We start from the raw sequence: 6615 nt of genomic DNA on the forward strand, positions 1-6615 counted from the left end.
GGCAAAAATTGGGGATTGGTCCTGCTTCGAGCAGGCGGTTGGACTAGATGACCTCCTGAGGTCCTTTCCAACCCTGAGATTCTATGATTCTATGAAGACAGGCTTAGGAGTGGATTGGTGAACTACTGATTCATAACAAAAAACAGCCTCTCTTAGACCCCACTTCAACAAGGTACTTAAGCACACTACTAACTTTAAACATCTGAGTAGTTCCAGTGACTTCAGCTGGACTACTCACATACTTAAATACCTTGCTAGTTCTAACCGGAGATGAGGCACAGTGGCAGGGAACCATATGAGCGAAGCTTGTTCTGCTGCTGCCTGTGTTGTATCTGTCTTGTGGAGAGAGTCCTTCAGTGTCCACAGCTGTCAAGTCAGTTGTTTGAAAGTATCATCATGCTTTCAATTAGCAAAATTAAGAGATTTCTGGAAGTCAGTGTTGCGGTTGATCAGAGACTCTTCAAAAATAGGAGATTGCACTGTTAATATTCCTTAATGACTATTCCTATTGTTCTAAATGGCTGAAATACATTTAATAGCTATCGGCTGGGTGGCTGTGCGTAGAGTATGTAGCTAATGTAGGCTGAAGTTCATTCCTATACAGAGGGCCAGAACATGGCACGCAAGTCGGATGGATACAATGCTAAACTGTACTGCTGTGTCTCTTAGCGAGATTTTTTTTTAAAACATATCCGTGTAGGGAACAAACTTCATTCAGATTTGGATTCTACTTTTTGCAGCTTTAAAGGACAACACGAGGAGGCTCCCATAAAGAGCTGCTCCACACTCCAGCAAATTCTAAACCATTGGCAAATAGGGTTTTGAATGCTGATGTATCATGGCATATCCTGTGGTAGGATGTTAACTTACTCACTACATTGTTTGGGTTTTTCCCTCTCCTATTGACAAGCAGTATATGTCTATACAATAGATGCTTTTTCCTATGTAATTGCTCAATTCCTGTTGCTTGATTCACACACTGATGGCCCAGTCCATCACAGCTATGTCCATGGTAGTGAATTGTGATGTCACAAATACTGGATTATTACACCAGCATATGATCTGAGCAAAAGTTTAAGGCATTTACAACAGGAAATTCATATTTATCTAGAAATACTTTGCCAAGGAATAATAATGAAATGAAAAAGAGAGTACATATCCAGTAAGATAGATGGAGTTTTGGTAATCCTATCTTGGAATTTTCCTAGGTATGCCATGGACTCTTTAAACAGGCAAAAGTGACATCAGAGCTCCCAGCCAAAAACCTCAAAGTGTTTTCCATATGTTAATGAATGAATCCTCACAATTCCTCTGCTAGTTAAGCATATTCCATATTTTATATGTGAGTAGGGAAACTGAGGCATATAGATTCATAGATATTAAGGTCAGAAGGGACCATCATCTACTCTGACTTCCTGCACAATGCAGGCCACAGAATCTCACCCACCCACTCCTGCGATAAACCTCTCACCTATGTCTGAGCTACTGAAGTCCTCAAATCATGGTTTAAAGACTTCAAGGTGCAGAGAATCCTCCAGCAAGTGACCCGTGCCCCATGCTACAGAGGAAGGCGAAAAACCCACAGGGCCTCTTCCAATCTGCCCTGGAGGAAAATTCCTTCCCGACCTCAAATATGGTGATCAGCTGAACCCTGAGCATATGGGATTCACCAGCCAGATACCCAGGAAAGAATTCTCTGTAGTAACTCAGATCCCACCCCATCTAACATGGATAGTTAAAGATCAATTAATTACCAAAATCATGTTATCCCATAATGCCATCTCCTCCATAAACTTACCGAGTTTAATCTTGCAGCCAGATAGGTCTTTTGTCCCCACTGCTTCCCTTGGAAGACTGTTCCAGAACTTCACTCCTCTGATGGTTAGAAACCTTCATCTAATTTCAAGTCTAAACTTCCCGATGGCCAGTTTATATCCATTTTTTCTTGTGTCCACATTGGTACTGAGCTTAAATAATTCCTCTCCCTCTCTGGTATTTATCCCTCTGATATATTTATAGAGAGCAATCATATCTCCCCTCAACCTTCTTTTGGTTAGGCTAAACAAGCCAAACTCCTTGAGACTCATAGAATCATAGAATAACAGAGTTGGAAGGGACCTCTGGAGGCCATCTAGTCCAACCCCCTACCCAGAGCAGGACCAATCCCAACTAAATCATCCCAGCCAGGGCTTTGTCAAACCCGACCTTAAAAACTTCTAAGAAAGGGGATTCCACCACCTCCCTAGGTAACGCATTCCAGTGTTTCACCACCCTCCCAGTGAAAAAGTTTTTCCTAATATCCAACCTAAACCTCCCCCACTGCAACTTGAGACCATTACTCCTTGTCCTGTCATCTGCTATCACGGAGAATAGTCTAGATCCATCCTCTTTGGATCCACCTTTCAGGTAGTTAAAAGCAGCTATCCAATCCCCCCTCATTCTTCTCTTCCGTAAACTAAACAATCCCAGTTCCCTCAGCCTCTCCTCATAAGTCATGTGTTCCAGTCCCCTAATAATTTCTGTTGCCCTTCGCTGCACTCTCTCCAATTTATCCACATCCTTCTTGTAGTGTGGGGCCCAAAACTGGACACACTACTCCAGATGAGTCCTCACCAATGTCGAATAGAGGGGAATGATCGCGTCCCTTGATCTGCTGGCAATGCCCCTTCTTATACACCCCAAAATGCCATTGGCCTTCTTGGCAACAACGGCACACTGTTGACTCATATCCAGCTTCTCGTCCACCTTCACCCCTAGGTCCTTCTCTGCAGAACTGCTGCCTAGCCATTCGGTCCCTTGTCTGTAGCGGTGCATTGGATTCTTCCGTCCTAAGTGCAGGACTCTGCACTTATCCTTGTTGAACCTCATCAGATTTCTCTTGGCCCAATCCTCCAATTTGTCTAGGTCCCTCTGTATCCTATCCCTACCCTCCAGTGTATCTACCACTCCTCCCAGTTTAGTGTCATCCGCAAACTTGCTGAGGGTGCAATCCACACCATCCTCCAGATCATTTATGAAGATATTGAACAAAACCAGCCCCAGGACCGACCCTTGGGGCACTCCACTTGATACTGGCTGCCAAGTAGACATGGAGCCATTGATCACTAGCCATTGAGCCCGACAATCTAGCCAACTTTCTACCCACCTTGTAGTGCATCCATCCAGCCCATACGTCTTTAACTTGCTGGCAAGAATACTGTGGGAGACAGTGTCAAAAGCTTTGCTAAAGTCAAGGAATAACACGTCCACTGCTTTCCCTTCATCCATAGAACCAGTAATCTCATCATAGAAGGCAATTAGATTAGTCAGGCATGACTTTCCCTTGGTGAATCCATGCTGACTGTTCCTGATCACTTTCGTCTCGTCAAAGTCCTCTTGACTCCTTTCATAAGACTGGTTTTCCATTCCTCGGATCATCCTAGTAGCCCTTCTCTGTACCTGTTCCAGTCTGAATTCATCCTTCTTAAACATGGGAGACCAGAACTGCAGACAGTATTCCAGGTGAGGTCTCATCAGTGCCTTGAATAATGGTACTAACACCTCCTTATCTTTACTGGAAATACCTTGCCTGATGCATCCCAAGACCGCATTAGCTTTAGCGTATGTACCCTGCAAAAGGGCACACAAGACAAACCTGAGAACAGAATCTATATTGCCAAATTCCCTGTCCTGTGCCCTAATCACTAGACTTTGCACTTTATCCTAGCCAGATTTTTGTGTATATATATTGTGACAGGGTCGGGCCAGATGGCTACAGGAGAGTAATCCTATTGGGATCCGGGAAGTGGGTGGACAAAGCCTGCCCACGGCTAAAGGATCCCCCCCAGCCTAAGAGGGGGATCCACAGGACCTGGACACCAAATAAATCCCAGGGACAACTAATGAAATAACAGGGACAGGAGTGTGGTCAAAGGGTCAAACGAAGGGAACTGGACGGGGACACCGAGCAGAGAACCCAGGACAGCGCCCACTGCTCCTCAAAGGCATCAACGGAGTCAGTGGACGCCGCCCAGAGGAACTCTGCCCGGATACGTGAACAGACGGAGGATCGGAAGAGGGAGGGACCCCCCTCTGTAAAGACTCGGCCCAGATGGTGACTAGGTCTGGGCCGAGGACGTCCCAGAACACGTGGTAGAACTCCACGGTCAGCCCGTCCATGCCCGGAGATTTATTGGTGGGCATGCGACGGAGGGCTTCCAAGAACTCGGCCAGAGTGGGAGGCAGCTCTAGCCGGTCTCGGTCGCCTGTGTTGACCATAGGGAGGTCCTCCCAGAGCACTCTGCAAGAGTTAGGATCAGTCAGATCTGGGGAGAAAAGGCTTGCGTAGAAGGCTCTCACCCTCCCGCACATCTCCACTTGATCCGTGAGGGGGGTGCCGTCTTCTGCCAGAAGGCAGGTGATGTGTTTCTTGGCCCCCCCTCCTTTTCTCCAGGACATAGAAGCAGGAGCTGCGATCCATCTCCTGAAGGAGACGGATGCGGGATCAAACAAAGGCACCCTGGACCCGATGATCTTCGAGGGCCCGGAGCTCCTCCCGCTTCTCCTGGCACGCTCCACAGAGGGGCGGATCCTCGGGGCTGGCGGCCAGACGCCTCTCCAGCTCTAAGACCTTCCGTTCCAACTGCTCTATCGCCGCATCCCTCCGTCGGCTGGCGCCCCGGGTGTAGACACGGCAGAAAAAGGCTGGGCGCGTACCTTCCCCAGGTCCCACCACCACCATGCTGAGGGAAAGGCACGCCGCTGCCCTCGCCAAGCCAGCCAGAACTCCCGGAAGGATGCCACAAAGCCCACATCCTCCAACAAGCTGCTGTTGAAATGCCAATAGGCCGGCCCCGGCCTCTCCACGCAGAGGGAGGCCGTCACGGTGGCTAAATGATGGTCAGAAAATGGGGCCGGCCGGATGCTGGAGGAGTGGGCTCATGAAAGGTGGAAGCGTGATAAATAAATGCGGTCCAACTGGGAGTGGCGCGACCAATGGGCCTCCACCCGGACAAAGGTGAACATGGAAATGTCATCCGGGTGGTGGTCATGCCAGAGGTCTACCAGGGAGTGGTGTTCGACTATCTCCTGGAGGACGTCTGCGGTGGCTGGGCACTGCTCTGTCCCCAAGTGGTCCTGCTCCTCGTGGGTGGTGTTAAAGTACCCACCCAGAACCAGACACTCGTGAGGATCCAAGGTGCCAAAGAAGGCGGACGCCTGCTGATAGAATTGCAGGCACTCCGGGTCCGATGTCGGGGCATAGACATTAATGAGGTTGACCACGAGCCCCTCTATACGGACCCTGAAGTGTAGCAGGCGGCCTGGCACAGCCTCGGCAACCCCCAGCACTTCGGGCCGTAGGTTGGGGAAGAACAGGGTCGCCCTCACACTGCAAAAGGGGCAGGTGTCTGGGATGGGGTGAACCGCGCCAAGTACACGCCCGTGCTCATGGCTCCGTGAAGGAGGATGGTGTCTGGCCCAGTCAGGGGAGCAGCAGTAGCAGCAGGGAGAGCCCAGGGCCTAACAGCAGCAGTATCAGCAGTGGGAGCTGCATCCCTCTCCCTCCTTCTCCCTCCAGGCCAGATGGCTACAGGAGAGTAATAGAAGGCAGACATATTAGCCCCAGATTAAATAGGTCTCTTTTCCCTGGGTATGGTAACAGGGAAGGTTCCAGAACAATAAGGAACTTTCTGGAAACCATTAAAGCAGGCAGGCTGATTAGAATACCTGCAGCCAATTAAGAAGCTGCTAGAATCAATTAAGGCAGGCTAATCAGGGCACCTGGGTCTAAAAAGGAGCTCACTTCAGTTTGTGGTGTGTGCAAGGAGCTGGGAGCAAGAGGTGCAAGAAGCTGAGAGTGAGAAGGTGTATAGAATCATAGAATCATAGAATATCAGGGTTGGAAGGGACCCCAGAAGGTCATCTAGTCCAACCCCCTGCTCGAAGCAGGACCAATTCCCAGTTCCAGTACTACTGGAAGACTGAGAAGTACAAGCATCATCACACATCAGGAGGAAGGTCCTGTGGTGAGAATAAAGAAGGTGTTGGGAGGAGGCCATAGGGAAGTAGCCCAGGGAGTTGTAGCTGTCAGGCAACTGTTACAGGAGCCACTGTAAACAGCTGCAATCCACAGGGCCCTGGGCTGGAACCTGGAGTAGAGGGCGGGCCTGGGTTCCCCCAATCCCTCCAACTCCCTACTTGATACCGGAGGAGTTGAACTGGACTGTGGGTTCCACCAGAGGGGAAGGTCTCTGGCCTGTTCCCTGATCCACTGGGTGGATCAGCAGAGACTGCAGGGATTGTTCTTCTTCCTTTTCCCCATGCTGGCCAGTGATGAGGCTAACTGAGTGAACGGCAGATTTGAGCCACAAAAGTGGCCAAGGAAGAAAAAGAGAAAAATAAGGGTTGTCTGTTACTGGAAACTGATGCAATCTTCCTAGGGTTGCCAACTTTCTACTAGCATAAAACTGAACACCCTTGCTCCGCCCCGCTCCTGCCCCATCTCTCCTCTGAGGCCCCGCCACTGTCCTACCCCTTCTTTGAGGCCCCACCCCATTCACTCCATTCCCCCCTCCCTCTGTTGCTCGCTCTCCTCAACCTCACTCACTCTTATTTTCAATGGGCTGGCTCCAGTGG

Source organism: Lepidochelys kempii, chromosome 12 (genome assembly GCF_965140285.1).
Source record: "Lepidochelys kempii isolate rLepKem1 chromosome 12, rLepKem1.hap1, whole genome shotgun sequence".
Lineage (NCBI taxonomy): Eukaryota > Metazoa > Chordata > Testudines > Cheloniidae > Lepidochelys > Lepidochelys kempii.